This window comes from Mesoplodon mirus (genome assembly GCF_964341445.2).
Source record: "Mesoplodon mirus genome assembly, chromosome: 14".
Classification (NCBI taxonomy): Eukaryota; Metazoa; Chordata; class Mammalia; order Artiodactyla; family Ziphiidae; genus Mesoplodon; species Mesoplodon mirus.
The window spans coordinates 77,172,025-77,191,685 of record NC_138990.1 but is presented as its reverse complement, the minus strand read 5'-3'; the positions used below and the strand labels follow the sequence as shown (position 1 = coordinate 77,191,685).

The window sequence follows — 19,661 nt, the reverse complement described above, 5'->3', positions numbered from 1 at the left end:
GTGCAGTGCCTCCCTCCCCCATCCTCAGGGAATAGTCCGCCGAAGCCTCCTCTCCTCCCGCACAGAGCCCAGACCCCTGCCCCCTAGCTGAGGCAGGCGGTGGCTCGCCAGCGGTCCCTGTCACCCAGGCGATGCCAGAAGACCCCAGCCCGGTCCCCGAGCCCAGGTCCCACCGCACGTCCACTCCCGCCCCCTCCTCACACCTCTAATCCCGCTGTCGGGCTGAGTCTGGCCCGGTTCCCTCCTCAGCGCCGCTCCTCCGTCGCCGCCGCAGCAGCAGTCGCCGCCGCCGCCACCGAGTCCTCCATCCCCGCCGGAGCCACATGGAACAGCCGAGCCAGCCGCGGCGCTCCCGGGAGCCGGGGTCTGCAGCCCCTCAGGCGGACGGCGCGCCTCACGCCCGCCCCCTCCCGGACGGAGTCGCCCCACGACCGTCCCCCACCCTACAAAACCCTGCCAGAGCCGCCGCTCAGCGCCCAGCACCCCCTCCCCCGCCTTTCTCCTCCGCCACCACCATCATTACCTCCCCCGCCGTACCTCTCACACTAACCCTACCCACGGCCGCTCAACCTCCGTCCGCCCCGCCGCCATTGGCCGGGCCCCGCGCTTTCCCCGCCTACCTCGGCGGCAGGGCCTTTAAGGGGCAGGGACGCCTCATTGGCCGACCCGGGTGCCCATCACAGGGCTCCACGCCCCCCTCCCCCGCAAGTTCTGGAGGTGTTTTTTTCCCCAGCCGGAACGCGGTGTACAGTATACCCTTCTTTAAGAAAAAAAAAAAAAAAGAAAAAAAACTGGAACCCTCTAAGGACAATCCCGCCCATTCCTCTGATTGGCTTCGAGAGGAAGCGATAGGTGGGAGGAGTAAGGAGTGTTTATAGTGATCTGGAAGGTGGTTGCTGAAGGTGGATGTCGGTCAAAGGCGTGCCGGGTGCTGGGAGGGGTTTCTGGCTGGAGTCTGAGAGCAGAGCCCGCGACTGGCTTCGCTGCAGCTGTGGGCTGTGCGGCTACTGGGGTTTTCTCTCCTTTCCCACCCTAGGAGCTGGGTGTGCCCTCTCCGCCACTAGCCGCTAGGGTGTTTGCGCACACAGTCTTGGTTTCACCTACTGAGGTTTTTCCTCTGACAAACTGTGAAGTAATGACCCGGCCAGCCCCCGCCTAACATTTAGTCAACTAGTCCTCAATGAACCAGATTCAGTAAGCTGAGCTAGACACAAAATGTTCACGGTGCAATGTCTTCATGTTCTGATTCTTAAACAGTTCTATGAATCTTAGTTTCTCCTCTTCGCTGTCGATCTTATTCTTCTGGTAGGAATTGTAGATGAACTTGGGAGTGGCTGGTATGTAAGAAGGGTAGTTATAGGCAAAGGAGAGGATGAAATAACCTAAGGAGAGTGTGAGGGCACGGGCACTTAACCTTGTTAAAAGAGCCAAGGACCCTTTTGAGAACGATGATGAAAGACATAGATACTTTCCCAAGGAGAAATATGTCCTATCATAAGACACAAAAGTTCGCTTTCAGTTTTAGGTGGTTCACAGACCTCTGGCGTAGAGAAAGGACAAAGAATGAAATTGGGGGGTGGAGGGGAGGGAGGGCGAGGAATCTCAACATTTGAGGAATAAGCAAAGTGGGAAAGAGACTGAGGAGGGAATGGTCAGAGAAGTAGGAGCACCCTACAAGCAATGGGCAAATTGAAAAAAAGAGAAGGAAGCTAACATATGAAAAGAAAACAAGCAAGATGAATCCTGGAAACAATTAAGGCTCATTCTTAATCTTACTAAGGACAGAGAGCAGGGTGCATGGACAAAATAGCTTGAAAGGTGTTAGGGTCTAGGGAAGGATTCTTTAAAGGACAGGAAGGAGGGCAGTGACCGTGAGAGTCGAGCTCATCTGTAGACATAGGGAGGCAAGAGAAAGGAGAGAGAGATTGAAGAATCAGGATAGATGGGGAGACACAGAAGGCTTGAATCCAGTATCTAATTCTATTTCCATTTTCAATAAAGAAATATAATACGACAAGAACACAATGTACATTTTACAGAAAAGGGCATAGATATCACTTATTTTGCTATAGTCTCAATTTTAAAATATTAAAGATAACCATAATAATTATATTGATTCTTATTTTGTGTACATCTTGCAGTTCTCTGGTGTCCTTCCTGAGTGGTTTACTAAGTCACTATAACCTACAGCTATTATTATGATCATAATAGACTTTAAGTGTATGGGTTTTGGTTTTTTGTGTTTTGCGGTACGCGGGCCTCTCACTGTTGTGGCCTCTCCCATTGCAGAGCGCAGGCTCAGCGGCCATGGCTCACAGGCCCAACTGCTCCGCGGCATGTGGGATCTTCCCCGACCGCAGCACGAACCCGTGTCTCCTGCATCAGCAGGCGGACTCTCAACCACTGCACCACCAGGGAAGCCCATGGGTTTTTTAAAATGGCTTATTTATAGAAATGGTCATAAACTATTTTAATCTATGTTGCCCTTCAGGAACAACCCACATGATAATCAGGAGGGTTTTGCATCCTATTTAATATTATTGTTCTTCAAACTTTCTCATGTGGTTATCCTGGCTTCTTTTAATACTCTTTCCCTTCCTAAAAAGAAGAAGAAAGAGAAGGAGGAGTGTGTAGGACCCTAGGGAATCTTTCTCAAGTTGTGGAAAATTTCAAGACCGACAGTTTCTTATAAGACAGCTTTTCTTTTTAGGGGAAGTATTTCTCTTGGATGTAAACTCTTCTTTTTCATCCTAGCTGCAAAGGTAGCCAGGAAGAGACCAAGTTTAGCAATGAAGGAATTAAAAGCAGACCTTGACACTGTTGCTAAGCTCAAGTTCACAGGCTCCTGGAGGCCCCACAGAGCAGCTACTTCTTCCCTCATAACTTTTTTTTCCTTTAATAACCTGTCTGCTAACTAAATTTATTGGAGAATCTTAAATATAGAATACTTTAAGATCTTTTTATCCACTTATTCGATACTGAATACCAACTGAGTATTGATCACATTAAATGCTATTAATGGTACATAAAAGGTATAGTCCCTGTTCTCAAACAGTTTTCAGAAACAGATGTTCAGCATGCATGCAAGAAAGTAAAACAAATTACTTCACCTCTCTGAGTCCCAGCTTCTTATTCTGTCAAACAAATTATCATGCTTACCTTTCTGGGATGTTGAGGAGATGGAAGATATGTATGTAAAGTGCCTGACACATAGTAAACAGTCAATAAATGGTAATTAATAATGTACACCATTGTGTTTGGTAGCAAACAGAGTCAAAAATAATAAGTAACAAACAGTAAAAAAAAAAAAAAAATTGTCCTTCAAGAATAACATGGGCAATACTTAGTTGCTACCAAACATCACTACCTCAAGGAATGAATCTCAAAAGAAACTGCTTTTAACATTATTCATCTCCCATTAACTCAGTGATTACCAAGAGTGGAACACCAATAACTTACATAGACTCAGAATTTTATAATAATTACTAAGAATTCACTTATCCCCAATTCCCATGACCACCTTCCATGCCATATATAATCTGAGATCTTTTGACATTCTAGAAGTTAACTTTTTCTTAAGGTTCCCATTTCCCCTACCTACCAGTAAGTACATCCCACTGACCCTCCCCCTTCCAAAGGGGAATTTCCCACTGTGTAAACCTCCTGTTTACTCAGGTCTTGATTTATCATCTCCTTCCATCCCAGGCTTAATCTGCACGTAATAGACCTGTAGATGCAAGTTACTTTAATTGTCCCGTCCATTTGCCCCAGGTGTTGACTGCAAAATTTTATAGATATTTTACTTAACAGAAAATTCAACATTTAAAATAATTTCTATTTTGCCTTTAGGTATCATCAAGCTTACAGTGAAGATAGAATACAAAAAGAAAAAAAAAAAAAAAGGAAAATGCCACCCCAAAACTTCAAATCTTCTCTGCCATGACAGTTTTGAAATGATAGAAATTATTTTCAGTGAAGCAGCTTTGCCAGTCACTGTTTCAGAAACACCCCAAATAGAGATTCTAGTCTATGAAGTGCAACCATAGGCTTGAATTATTATCATTCCCGATGATAAAATTCTTATCCCTGGGTTTTACAGTTTTTGCAGTAAAAATTGTCAGAGGTATTATTGCAGCAACTTACCTGTGCCTTAGTCATAGTAATAAGATTTACTTGCAGCAATAGCACTGCAGATTTTTGCACTGTGTTTTCCAGTTACCATAGCAGCTATACAATACACAACAATATTACTGCAATTTTTAACTGCTAATGAAATTATTTCTTTTAAACCCATAGCAGATAAACTTATTCTGACAACCCTATATAGCAATTTTTATATCCTTAGAAAAACTCACTGGGACAGGCTAATACTTCTGAAATATTAACTGAGGTTTTTGTAGTAGTTGTTTTTCTAGGTATTTCTTTTTATTGTATGGCCTTTCTCCTCCTATACCCCACCCAAAGACACCTTCAGCATCATACCCACCCTCAAGTAGGCTGGTTTTCGCTCATTGTTTCAGGAAAGCAGTATAACAGAATGCAGAGAAACAGGGAATTTTTCCTTGTTTTTGAGTTTCAGAACCCTAGTCCTTTAGGGAGAAATGAAACAGATCCAGTTAGAGACCTGTACTGTTCAATACGATAACCTCTAGCCATATGTGACTACTGAACACTTGAAATGTGGCTAGTTCAAATTGAGATGTGTTGTCAGTATAAAATATACACAAATTTCAAAGACTTAGTATATAAAAATGAAGGGAATATATCTTATTTAAAAGTTTTATATTGATTGCCTGTTGAAATGATAATATTTTAAATGTACTGAATCAAAAAAGACATTAAAAATTAATTTTAACTGTTACTTTACTCTTTTAATGCGGCTACTGGAAATTTTAATTACACATGTGGCTTGCCTTATTTTCCTGTTGGACAGTGCTGGTATAGACAATAGTAAAACTTCCTTTCACAGAGATAAGAAGTGGATTTCCTGGACTGGAAGGGGAAGAAGAAGTTGGGTGGAAAGTAATGAGAGGCCAGACGCTGGTGGGTCCCAGAGAAGAGGACTCACTGCTGTATTCCCACTCTATTCTGGCAGAAGCCTTGGAGAAAGGCAACTGAAATGGCAGGATCTATCTATGGGATCTGAAAGCCAAGAGAGATCATTTCCATTCATTTTTCTTTGTTAGAGCCCCAGGGAGGTGGCAAGACCCTAAAGATAAGAAAAAGCTGGGCCGTGTATCTATCTAGTCCACCCAAGACCAGTTCAATTTCTGTGATAAATGAAATGTTCTATACATGGCTGTGCAATACAGTAGCCTCTAGCCACTGGGGCTATTAAGCACTTGAAATGTGGCTAGCATAACTGAGGAACTGGAGTTTTAATATTATTTAGTTTTAATTAATTTAAATTTAAATAGCTGCATGTAGCTGGTAGCTACCATAAAGGACAGTGAAACCTTACATAGTACCATGGAGGTTCTGGAAACCCAACATGATGATCCCCAGACACCCAAAAGGGTGCAGAGGCAGCAGAAGCCAGCAGACCTCAAGGGGCCTTGCTGACAGACCAAGATCAACCCAACAACATTCTGTGGGACCAGCTGCAACTGAGGAAGGATACAGACTGGAAATCTTAGGAGAGCCAGCATGGTAGAGGAGGAGCAAAGATTAAATGTTCCCATCCCCTTCCTCTGACATGCTAATCCTATGGAAGTCTCCTCAATATAGATGCAATCCCTGCCAAATTGACTATGATTAAGTGTCTGCCACCCCTTGTGAAATCAGCACTTGAAATAGAAATTGGGTTGAGTTATGGAAAAATGAAATTATGTTTCTTGCAAACCTGAATTTTTTTAGATTGAGATTTGTACCTGTTATATAACTGAAAGTAATAATTCTAACAAAGTATTCAATACTTAGAAACATATGTTTATTCTCTTAAAAAAGAGCCTTGGGGCTTCCCTGGTGGCGCAGCGGTTGAGAGTCTCCCTGCCGATGCAGGGGACACGGGTTCGTGCCCCAGTCCGGGAAGATCCCACATGCCACGGAGTAGCTGGGCCCATGAGCCCTGGTCGCTGAGCCTGCGCGTCCGGAGCCTGTGCTCCGCAATGGGAGAGGCCACAACAATGAGAGGCCCATGTACTGAAAAAAAAAAAAAAGGGGAGCCCTGTTTTTCTCTATCATTATAGGACCCAAGCTCTTTGGTTGACATGAAAGCTTAGAAAAGCTGCATCAGAAAACCATCTTTCAACTAAAAACAGTATCCTTTTGTGAAATTGTTTCTGTTCCAGTTACCCAAGAATGAACCTTTGCACATTGAACCTGAGGTGGCACTAACTCCAGGACCTCGATTATGTTCTATACACCCAATTTTGTCCAGCCCACAACGTCTAGCGAAAGGCCAACCTGGACCCGGTTGATGGAGGCACAGGAGCATCCTTGGCTGCCTTGAAGTTCAAATAGAGACAGAAGTAAGTCTACAGATACCATCCACAGGTAATTCAGTAGGCCTGACTTGGGCTGTTTATATGGAGCAACATATGAACCATTAGAAGGCTCAGAAATCTTCTTCAAGAATATATTATAAGTGATGATGATATTCAAAATGTGGATACTCAAAATGTTAGCAACAACACAGCACAGACATCAATCAGCTAGAGTGGATGACAGCCATGAACCAGCAGCCCAGCTATCCTATTGTGAACAAGCTAAATATCAGCTCTGACTCCAGAGTACCTTTGCTGGTCTGTACCATCCTCTCGGTCTGACTCTTCAGATTACTCAATATAATTTCATGATGGTAAAGTCCCAGCCCAGAAATGCTGTATATGCCAAGGTAAATGCACTTATCAGAGATAATTTACACTTTGCCAATAAGTTGACCATTACTGGGATTATTGCAGAAAAGATTTGAGTTGGAATTAGGAGCCCTTTCTGAGAAAGTCTTTGCTAAATATAATAAATTTACCTCCTATAAAATCAGTAGGGATTCTTGACCAAGGTTTATTGGTCATTTCCCATTAAATGTTAAGAGGCTTTGATGATTTTTAAAGAGTGGACTGACCTCTGCTTCTTTTTTTCTGTGTTTTCAATATTTGGAATAAATTCCGAGTAACCAAATATAGCATGCAGCCAGTGTTTTCCTCTGAATAATTCCTGGATGACTATATTTAGTATGAACAAGATAATATAATTAAAATCTTGTGAAATAATTAGGCTAGACAAGAAAGGCAAAGAAAAAGCAGTAGGAATTCACAATCTTGGAGGGCACTGAATACCCATTTGGTGTTGAATCAAAGCATTTCCATCTCAAACAGTGCAAAAAGCAGCAAGCTGAAATCAGGCAGAACCCCACTTACCAGGGCACTGGACGTGGGCCAAGGGAAAGTAGCCCTGTTGCAGAAACTTGTCCTAGATGAGTAGAGCTGGAAAATAAACCCAACTTTCAGAGGGCAGGATTAACTCATGCATAGTTTGGGCAATCTGCTGGGCAGGGCAAAATGGAGAAAAATTCCAGGGCAAGGGCAGTAACATGGGAGCCAGAGAGAGCTGCAACATCATTCCAGATCTCTCTTTTTATAGTAAATCAACCAATTAAAGACTGGGCTTACAGAGACTAGAACATGGCCTGCTAAGTAAAGAGGACTTCGTGAGAGCTGCTGGTTATTCCTCCATATTTTGTCGCAACTTTTGGATGATATTTTTAAATATTCCCAATAGTATATCATTGATATCTTTCTCCAAGGAAATAAAGTCAACTGTCGAGCAACAGATAAGTTTTTGTGCTATTGTTCAGTCTTCTAAAGAAATCCTGATATCCTCAACATTAAAAACCATGATATTTTATCCCTGAAGTGACAAATTTAGTTCTACTGTATATATTGAATATAGTGCTAAGCTACACTGGTTGAGAAATAATTATCTGGCATTATCACTGCCCCACTTCTTATTTCAAAAACTAATGCAAGCACCTTTCCCCTGATAACCAGTATGCTTCAGTGTAGAAAAGGAGAGTGTTGCACATGTGCATCTTTACACAACACATGCTGAAAATATGTATACTTAGAGGTCATAACTTGATCATATTTAAAATATTCACTCTTTCCTTGAACAACCCAAGCAAAAGCAGGAGGTCTGTTGTTGACTGCTTATCCTCTTTTATTCTTGTAATAACACACTTTGTAGCTAGTCACAAAGCTACCTTCTGCATACCTCTTCCCCAGGCTACATCACAATTTACAAAATAATAATTACTAAAATCCTGCAGTTAGTTCTCAGTGATAAATAGAATAAACTTGTTAAGTACTTTTTCATACATGTCATGCTGGTAAGTGAAACCACTGCACTGCATGCATGATATTAACTGCTCTTCAACATTATATGCTATGGATATTTGCAATGCCCAGGGATGATATTTGGTCAAACAATTTTGTCAATAGTTTATTCCGCTTTCTCTTATTAAAATCTTAATAATTTTCAGCTGACTTTGCAACAATGTAACATGTACCTACTTTTGCCACAAGAGAAAAACTTTGAATGATAGTTTTGTGATTTTGATTTTCTTTGATGATATTTTTAGTTAAAAATCCATTCATTTATTAACAAGTAATTTATTAACTTATAATATTCTAAGTAATATTTATTAATTTATTAGCTAATTTTTAAATAAATGAATGACTACTAAGCCCAAAGCATTGTGCACATCAAAAGAGAAAATCTCTGCCCTCAAGGAGCTCACATTCCTCATCAGTTAGAAACCATTATTTAGTATTTGCTTTAGAAAATCTCAATTGATGAGAGGTGACTGTGTGTTGTTTAACAATGGCACAAAAGCTAATTAAGAAATGTGTTATAAAATACAATGCACTGGGGAGTAATATTAATAGATTGCTCCCTTAGTGAAATGAAATTTTTGGATATTTATTCTTGTACTTCCAATTTATTTCTTTGTGGCTACTTGTGCAAAGTCACAAATAGACTGTCACAGCCTGTACAGATTTATAATCTGTAGTTGCACTGTACAATTATAAAAATCCTGTTTACCATTTGTATTTTTTTAATTTGAATTGTAGTATTTATATTACTATTTTATCATTATTTTTATGCTTCATTGCAGCACTTCAGAGATATTGCTCCATTTTTTAAATGATGGATATAAGGCAACACTATTTTAACTGTAAAAATGCAAAATTAACACATGCCAAAATTCAAATTACATTGTCTGAGAGAGGTTATCTGAAATCTGTTAAATGTTAGTCAAAACAATCTGATCAATGCATTCCTTGGAGCTCACATGGAACTTTTAAGAATGAAATGGTTATTAAGAATGCGATAGGATTTTAAGAAACACACACCCATCCCATTTGATTTCCCTCTTGACTCCTTAAAAATTAAAAAAAATAATAATAAAAGCTTAGTTTCACTTCCCTTTATTCAGAAATATTTTAGCTCTCTTCCTATTTTCAGAGGTAAAATAATTAAAAGTTGGTTTTTATCTTGTATATGTTCTATGATTTTTAAAAATGTAAAAATAGATACATAAGAGAATGAAGACTCAAATAGAATGCACAAATATATGTTGGGGTGTAAAGATTATGAGTGATATCATTTTCTTTTTTAAATTCTCCTTTAATGTTTTTAGATTGATTTTTACAATAAAATAATTATTAAAATTGCATAACTGTAGTCTTAGATTGAAAATATTGTATAGGACTTCCCTGATGGCGCAGTGGTTAAGAATCTGCCTGCCAATGCAGGGCAAACGGGTTCGAGCCCTGGTCCGGGAAGATCCCACATGCCACGGAGCAACTAAGCCTGTGCACCACAACTACTGAGTCTGTGCTCTAGAGCCCGCGAGCCACAACTACTGAAGCCCGCGCACCTAGAGCCCGTGCTCTGCAACAAGAGAAGCTCCCGCACCACGGTGAAGAGTAGCCCCCATTCTCCACAACTAGAGAAAGCCCGCGTGCAGCGATGAAGACCCAACGCAGCCAGAAGTAAATAAATAAATAAATGTTTTTTAAAAAAGAAAAAAAAAGAAAATATTGTATAAATCGTTACGTACTCTTTAAAATGTTCTCTCACTATCTAAAAGCTGCCATCTATAGTTTCTGCTTACAGATCATATCTAATTGATAAAAATAAAAACTTTCCCCAGAATAAATACATTCCTAGTACATCTAACACATTCTGATTCTGGATCTATTTTGCCTATCTACACACTTCAGTCTAGAAGTGAATGAAGACTCTTCTTTCACAAAACGTTCTATTCCTATGAATGTGTTCTGTATTTTATATCATGAAAGAGGGATAGTTTTCATTGGCACTTTTTATGGGCTTGAATCACTTTATTCAGCTTTAGAACCATGAATTGCATGGTCCTGCTGGATATTTTCTCCATGACCCTCTAATTTGGGGCTCATGTTTGACTCCCTTCTTGTTATCACATTCTGTATGGAGGATTCTGTTCTCTGCTTCAGTGTCAAGTCAGGTGCCTCAAATAAGCAAATATTTACCAAGTGCCTACTATGGACGAGAAAGTGTTGACTTAAAAAGAAAAAACTATACATTTTTTTAAATGTGTAAAAATTTTACATTTAAAAAATCTGTAAGTCACAGAGAGCTCAAGAAATTTAAACTTATTTCAGAGGGAAAAAATGTACAAAAAATAAGAATGTAAGCTCTAACAAACATAATAGCTTATAAAATATTCAAATAACAGTTTAAGACAAAATTCAAAGCGATATAAGAAATCCATTATTGTCCTATATTCTGAAGAGACTCAAGCCAGTTGTGGCAAAGCATGAACTGGGTTCCTGTTGCAGCTCCATCACTTACTAATTGGGTCATTCTAGGAACTCACATAACCTCTGGATGAAGGGGGGAAAGTGTATATAGATAGAGATAGAGATAAAGGTATGATATAGAGATATAGATATAGATACAGATGTATCTCCAAGTCAAGCCATGCAGACACAATTCTGGGAAAATTGGTAGAAGTAGAGTGATTAGGAAAGAGAAGCAATTTCCTCTTGGGTTGGTAGCTATAATGATAAATATTCTGCTGCCAGTGACCTCCACTAGAGCAGGTCCACCTGAAAAAGGAGGAAGCCAAGAAATGAAGCAGAGAAAGAGCTGCTTGATTTGCCTCATCTGTAAAATGAGAAATGGGAAACTAATATTTTGCTACCAGGAGGTAAAAGTTGGAAGAGATAAGCTCTTAAGACCATTTGCAGCTCTAATTTTGTGATCTTAAAAATACCTCCCTTGGGCTTTTCTGGTGGCGCAGTGGTTGAGAATCCACCTGCCAATGCAGGGGACACAGGTTCGAGCCCTGGTCCAGGAGGATCCCACATGCCGTGGAGCAACTAAGCCCGTGAGCCACAACTACTGAGCTTGCGCTGTAGAGCCCGTGCTCTGCAACAAGAGAAGCCACCACAGTGAGAAGCCCGCGCACCCACAACGAACAGTAGCCCCGGCTCTCCACAGCTAGAGAAGCCCATGCACGGCAATGAAGACCCAATGCAGCCAAAGATATATAAATTAAATAAATTAATTTTTTAAAAAAGGAAAAAAGAAAAATGCCTGCCTTTAACAAATGGATACATGTGTGCAAAATCAAAAAGAGGCACTTAGTATTTCTCAATAGTTTTTTCATTACAATAATCTAGCTTTTACTGTCTTAAGAAGGTTGGGCTATTTTTTTTCCCAGTTGAGGCTATTTTTGATTATTTTTGTCTATTAATTTTCTGATTGACCAAAAGTTGAAAGTTTATAGTCACAATTCCCATAGTGAACATGAAGGCAGCCCAGTGTCTGTTAAGGACATGAAAGATACTGTTCCTAAATGTACCTATTCCTAATTCGATTGTTTATACCTAGTTCTAAAGGGGAGAGTAATCGTAAGTAAATTTTTGGTCGTTTAAAAAATTATTTATGATAAATTATAAACAAAAGAAGTATTGATAGGGCTTCCCTGGTGGCGCAGTGGTTGAGAGTCTGCCTGCCGATGCAGAGAACGCGGGTTCGTGCCCCAGTACAGGAAGATCCCACATGCTGCGGAGCGGCTGGGCCCGTGAGCCATGGCCGCTGAGCCTGCGCGTCCGGAGCCTGTGCTCCACAACGGGAGAGGCCACAACAGTGAGAGGCCCACGTACCACAAAAAAAAAAAAAAAAAAAGAAGTATTGATAGAACATGTTACTCTTTCTAGAGTATATTGCTTGTAACTTCAGTGGCAGTCCAAAAGCTCAATCTCTTCCAGTATGAATTGCTAAGGTTTTTTGAACACTCTTTAGACAGAGACACCCATGATTCACAATGATTACTTGAATATGCTGTGAAGATTAAGAGTACAAAACAACCATATACAAAAATTAACACAAAATGGATCATCAACCTAAATGTTAACAGCTAAAACTATGAAACTTATAGCAGAAAATAAGAGTAAATTTTGTGACCTTGGACTTAGCAATGGTTTTTTAGATATGATCATAAAAGTTTGAACAACCAAGAAAAATAAACTGTGCTTTATCAAAATTAAAAACTATCTTTGTACTTCAAAAATATCAAAAAAGTGTATGACAGCCAACAGATGGGAGAAAATATTTGCAAATCACATATCTATCTCAAATATATAAAGAACTATCACAACTCAACAATAGACAAATAATCCAATTTTTTTTTTTTTTTTTTTTTTTTGCTGTACGCGGGCCTCTCACTGTTGTGGCCTCTCCCGTTGCGGAGCACAGGCTCCGGACGCACAGGCTCAGCGGCCATGGCTCACGGGCCCAGCCGCTCCGCGGCATATGGGATCCTCCCAGACCGGGGCACGAACCCGTATCCCCTGCATCGGCAGGCGGACTCTCAACCACTGCGCCACCAGGGAGGCCCAAATAATCCAATTTTTAAACTGGCAAAGGATTAAAAAAGACATTTCTCCAAAGAAGATATATAAATGACTAATAATCTTATGAAAAATGCTCAACATCATTTACCATCAGGGAAATGGAAATCAGAACCATACTGAGTTACCACTTCACACCCACTAAAATGGCTTAAAATCAAAGACAGACGGTAACAAATTAAAGCCCATTGCTGGTGGGAGGGTAAAAAGGAATAACTTTGGAAAAGAGTTTGGCAGTTCCTCAAAGTGTTAAACATAGAGTTACTATATAACTCAGCAATTCCACTCCTAGGTGTGTGTGTGTCTATATATATAGAGAGAGACACACACACACATTTCTGTTGGATATATATATATATATATATATATATATATCCAACAGAAATAAAAACATATGTCCACACAAAAACTTGTACATGAGTATTTATAGCAGCATTATTCATAATAGCCAGAAAGTAGAAAGAACACAAATACAATCAGCTGAGGAATGGATAACAAAATGTAGATATCCATACAATGGAACACTATTCAGCTATAAAATGGAACGAAATACTGATACAAGATACAACATGAATGAACCTTGAAAACATGCTAAGTGAAAGAGGGTAGTCACAAAGGACCACATATTGTATGATTCCATTTATATGAAACATCCACAGTAGGCAAATCCATAGAGAGAGAAAGTAGATTACTGGTTGCAAGGGGGTTAGACATAAACTCCATATCCAGAAATATGGGGTTAAACTCCACATAATGGGTGTGGAGTTTCTTTTTGGGGTGATGAAAATGCTCTAAAGTTAGTTAGTGGCAATAGTTGCACAGCTTCGTAAATCTAAAAACACGTTGACTTGTACACTTTAAAAGAATTACAAGAAATGTGACATTTATGGTATGTGATATAAAGCAGATATTAAGAAAAATAAAAGAATTTTGAAACACACCACTGACCAAAGGCACTTGCCATTTATATTATTTTGCAGTCACATTTAACCAAAAGTCACAAGGCAACTGAATATACTGGACAGCTCAGCAAAATGTAATATTCTAACACAGAAATTTAAAATGTGAAAGTGCCCTACACTTGGGAGTTAGGAGATGTGGTTTCTAGTTTTTCCTTAATCCCAACCCAAGTTTGGAGGCAAAGATTGCTAATTACTGTGAATACTGATTTTCCTTTTCTTCTCCAGCAGTAAGAACCTTGGATTTTTGCGGAGACATTTTCACTCAGCTGAAGACCTGCAGCCTCTTTTGAAGCCAAATGTTGCTACGTGTTGATGTTCGGCTAAGTCTTATGTGTAAATTTCAAGAAGTCTCCTCAAAAGGAGGGAATGTACCTTTCCTTGTCCCTCTATCCTGTTGCCGAAATATAGATGGGTTGGCTAGAGCACTAGCAGCTATCTTGGACCATGAGGATGAGGGATGGCAAAGTGGCAAGCTGGAAGAAGCCTGGGTCCCCCACAAATGTGTAGAACCACTACATTTACCCTGAAGTGCCTACCACCAGACATCTTTTATATAAAACAGAAATAATCATATAAACCATAGTTATTTTTTTCTGTCACATGTAAAGTTTCATAATCCTAACTAATACACTGGGTTTATGAAGAGTAAAGAGGAAAAGGCCCTTTAGATTAGTTTGGAGAGGAGGAGTCTGCTCTTAAAAAAAAAAAAGAAAAGTTAAAGCCCTCTTTCTAGATGGAAGACTTTCTAAATTAACCTGAGAGCACACAAGGACTCTTGATCTTCCAAAAGTTTGCCGACAATGGCAAAAATACCTAGAACTGTACAAATCTGTTTGTCATCACTGCACCTGCCTCCTCTCCCTGGCATTTTCATATCAGCTGAGATCAGCCAGAAAATCCCAAACACTGTGGGTTTCAAATTTGATTACTTTGTAGCGAAAGGGTAGAATCTTTCCTTTGAAATAGGTTTCCAGTGGTATTCTAATTTCTTTTTCAGTCTACTCCAGTTTGCTAACCTTGACTAAATATATATGGTTACTTAAGCATGTGATTGAAGGGCATAAGGACAGCCCCTGGTGGGTGATAAAAATTAGAACTGGTCAGCAGTCGTTCACAATCTTATTCAATAATTATTTTGAATTATTCAATTCAAAAGCCCAATTTTTAAAACTCATGCAGAACTATATTCAATATCTTGTAATAACCTATAATGGGAAAGAATCAGAAAAAATATATGTATAACTGAATCACATTGCTATACACCTGAAACTAAAACAATATTGTAAATCAACTATCCTTCAATTAAAAAAAAAAAAAACTCATGCACTCCATCGTTCCCAGGTGGGCTTTTTAAACTACTCCAAGAGAGGGACCCAGAGACTCCATTCACTAAGTGCTATGTAACTTTTAACCAGACTGTTTTTGCAATTTCCTAGATTACTAAAATATGTCACAGTCCATCTACCTTTGGGCAGATCTCCCTAAAACTTCAACTATTATTGACAATAAAGACCTGATTAAAAAGCAGATTTATCACAATTTATTGTAAGTCCAGAAACTTTTATATATATATATATATATATATATATATATATATATATATATATATATATATATATTTTTTTTTTTTTTTTTTTGGCTGCATTGGGTCTCTGTTGCTGCGCGGGGGCTTTTTCTAGTTGCGGCGAGAGGGGGCTACTCTTCGTTGCGGCTTCTCATTGTGGTGGCTTCTCTTGTTGTGGAGCACAGGCTCTAAGCATGCAGGCTTCAGTAGTTGCAGCACGTGGGCTCAGTAGTTGTGGCACGCAGGCTCTAGAGCACAGGCTCAGTAGTTGTGGGACATGGGCTTAGTTGCTCCACGGCATGTGGGATCTTCCCAGACCAGGGACTGAAGCAGTGTTCCCTGCAGTGGCAGGCGGATTCTTAACCACTGTGCCACCAGGGAAGGCCAGTCCAGAAACTTTTAAAACAACATCCATGCAGATTCTGCCATACTAAATACTAGAGAATCCTGATAAATGGCTTTGCTTTTTACTTCCTAAAATTACAAAATCTATTGCCTTTTCAGTAATAACAATAAATGTTTTCTGTGTATATTTTATCATTCATGCATGAAGGACTAACACTCACTTTAAATATGAGAACAAATATGCAATAAAGTTGTTTCTCTGGGGAAAAGGTCAGGATTTGATATTAATGTAATCATAATATAGCCAGAAGATTTGGGAAACAGAGTCTTATAATTTAACAAAATTTTTTATTCATTTTTATTGGAGTATAGTTGATTTACAATGTTGTATTAGTTTCTGCCATACAGCAAAATGAGTCAGTTACACATATATGTCTATCCACTCTTTTTTAGATTCTTTTTCCATATAGGTCATTACAGAGTATTGAGTAGAGTACCCTGTGCTCTACAGTAGGTCCCAATTAGTTATCTATTTTATATATAGTAGTGTGTGTATGCCAAACCCAATCTTCCAGTTTATCCCTCCCTCCCTTCCCCCCAGTAACCATAAGTTTATTTTCTTCATCTGTGACTCTATTTCTGTTTTGTAAATAAGTTCATTTGTATCATTAAAAAAATTTTTTTTTCAATATCAGCAGAGATTTTGTTTCAGGAAGATGGGTATATAAAAAGAGATTCTGAACCAGCCTATTTTTGTTTTTCACTTCTATCACACTTGAATTTTTCTCTATTGAATTTACTCTTACTGATATTTCTTATTTCCACAGCTCACTGATTGAGGCTTCTATGTTTTAATCAGTAAGACTGACTTGAGTTCTATTACATTTAAGGCTCCTTTTTGATAAAAAAGACTACAGATCTTGAGAATTCTTTTTAAATTATTAAGTATTTGTGCTGGCTTAGTGACTATTAAAAAATAACAGGTTTCAAGTGATTCATACACACAGTTCTGAGACTCCTGAGTATGGATGGATAAAATGGAATGCATACAACCTTACACAGGGTTGTGTGAAAATGGCCTTCTCAATAATCGTAACAGTGCCCTCCATGAATTAAAGCCAGGGTAGTCATTCTGAAACTAGATCCAGTCCCGTATCACTCCTCTACCAAAAAATGGGGATTAATGCACAATTTCCAGGTTGTTAAGAAGATGATAAAAATGATCTGATTTTGATTTGCCTGTTTCAAAAGTGGTTTCGTATGCTTTCTCTATGATTAAGGCTAGGCGGGAGGAAAGGTGAAGTGTTGAAGAAAGGAAAATAAATTGTCTGACACATGGCAAGTACTCAGTAGATGCTGATTTCTGTCCTTTCTGTCCCTTCTGGGGGGAGAATATAGTAACTTTGTTGATTAAATTGACAAAGTGTAAGGGAGGAGATGGTGCCGACAGCTCATGTTATCTGAAATTTCCAACTTATACATCCATAATAAATCACTGTCTTCAGTAATTATCTCTCATGCAAAACATCAGCACTGGAAGGACGTAATTCATTTAAAAAACTCTGCTACTAAATATATTACTTCACTGCTTTTGTGAGGACGAAGTTCCAATAAGAATGTAGAGGAATCTTTCCCAGAGTCTACTTTTCTATGAAAGTTCCTCTCTTCTTTCAAAAGTAGTCCCATCTGATATTCTGTGTACTTATTCGTGCTGGTAAAGAAATCCTCTATCAGTTCTCTTCCTTTGGAGAGTTCAGCAGGGATTACTTTGAGACTGAGTCACTCTTGCTATCTTTCCTGAATCTCCTCAACCCCAAATTTTATAAAGATACACTCACTCTTGTCTCCTTGATCTTTCCATGGCTGGTCTGTGTCAAATTTCTGGAGCCCTTGAGGAGTATCTTTAAAGGAATATCTTTTTTCTTTGTATTGGAATGCTTACAAACAGTTTCATAGAACATAGCTGGCTTCTTGTATTCAGGCTGGCACATTAATCCATTAAAAAAAAGCAGGGGAGTTCAATGAGAAATTAATATGCCATGTTACAAGTATATTTTTATCAAATATAGGTAAGAATACCAGAAAATTAGGCAAATAATAAGTGGTTACTTAGAATTCCTAAACAGTTTATACTTCTACACAGAGGGGAAGCCCATACATTGCAGCTCACCCATACCTCATCTGAGAACCTCAGGAACTTTGCTCATACAACTGGGATTTCCAACTGGGGTTTCATATGTCTATTTTGTACTACTGGAAGACCGCACATTGGTCAACAGAGAAATGGGCCCAAGGCAAAACAATTAGTTTATTATTTCTGATTTTTTAACCAAGAAAGATTTTCCTGCTCCCTCCATCAACAGGTAGATTGTCTAAGGATTTGAAGAAAGGCAGTATTTAAATAAAATGTTTACTTACATTTTGAAAAGTGAAGAGGGAGTGATCATAGAAAGACAGTGTTTAGAACTGGAAATAACCCTAGAGAAAATTCAATTCAAACCCCCTTCTTAAGAATAAAGAAAAAGAGACTAAGTAATCATTTGTCTGCTTAGTTCAAAACAGCTAGAAGGCAAGAGGCCACAGGGAATAGCAGTTAAGAGCATGGTCTTTGTGGTTGACCGTGTGGATTTGAATCCAGATCTTCTAGGAACTGTTTGAATGGTTTCCTCATATAAAAAGTAGGAATAACAGGACCTGTCTTCCAGAGTTACTGTGAAGAGTAAATGATATCACTTATTGATACATTAAGTGCCTAGAACAGTTGTTGGTCCTCAGTAAGTGCCTGGCAAATGTTATTGTCAGCACAGGAACCCAAACCAGAATCTTTTGACTCCAACTCTTGTACACTGCATTGCACTATTAACACAGCAGGCCAAAAGGATTCAAATGTTTGCTTAAAATATGGGATTCCAAATGAAATAAATTGTGTGCAACCTCACATAATGTTTTTAAAACATTTACTAATCATTCATGCAAGCAATAATACCCAGTCCTTTTCATATGAAATTAAATGTTCCACTTTTCTCAGTGATTTTAGCTGTTTTCAGATACACACAGCTCAGTACAAAGACATGACCCAAGGGACTTTTTATCTGCAATGCAGAGAGCAAGATGGAGACAATTTACATCCGAACTTGCCGCTAGCTCCATATGGCATTTATTCATCATTTAGTGAGTTCAGCGCCCTTCAGAGCTTCAGTGATCAGGATAGAAATTGCCCACTTGTTTATGCCTGGCTGGACTGAAAATATAGGGAGAGGAAGAGGTAAAGGAAAACACCACTCCCTGCAAGAGTTGGTTCTGGATTTAGGAGTCCAGGGTTAATGCTGACTTATCCAGGAATAGTAGCCTCTGTCCTAAAGAGTAGGCAAAATGCAGATGACCTGAGGTGTATTATTTAGGGGTTGCAATCATGCATGATATCCCTGTCTGTCCCACAAAGGACTTGACTGCAGTTAAATGTAGGGCTGTCTTCCTTTTGTTCAGTACAGAGCCTCACTCGCACTGGGCAAGTGGGCATTTGCAGCAACATGTGATAACTTGGTTTGTATCAGCAACAGGAGAAGTTGCTCTCAAAGGTTGAATTAGGAACTAACCAGCCCCTTTCCCGTGCCCCTCCTTCAGTGAGTGGGAACAGAGAGAGAAGTACTGTATTCTCCTTTCCCTATTGAGAGTAAATTAACAAAAGGTTCCCATTGGAAAGTCAAAGAATCAGTGCCTTTATACAAAAGGAATTTTGATTTTCCTCCAATTTTTCACTTCAAATGATATAGAAATCTTTCAAGATAGAAGAATATGGTCTTTTATCCTTCAGTTATCATAATGGTCTCAGTGATAGGAAAGAAGTGTACACCGACCCCCCCCCCCATTATAGTATTAAGCATTTAT

General features: G+C 39.2%; 1 protein-coding gene across 4 annotated transcripts in view; it reads right to left on the bottom strand.

Annotated features, from left to right (window-relative positions):
• The window catches only part of EHBP1 (EH domain binding protein 1), a 500,368-nt gene that overhangs the window by 341,765 nt on the left and 138,942 nt on the right, over positions 1–19,661 (bottom strand). For 2 of the 4 annotated variants that reach the window (XM_082643308.1, XM_082643304.1), the window contains exon 1: positions 204–428. The exons of 1 other annotated variant lie outside the window; for it this stretch is intronic. The gene's annotated coding sequence lies outside the window, so the exon portion shown is untranslated. Of the gene's footprint in view, positions 1–203; positions 429–19,661 lie in introns of those variants that run through there. One more of the 4 variants, XM_082643307.1, reaches the window with a different exon arrangement.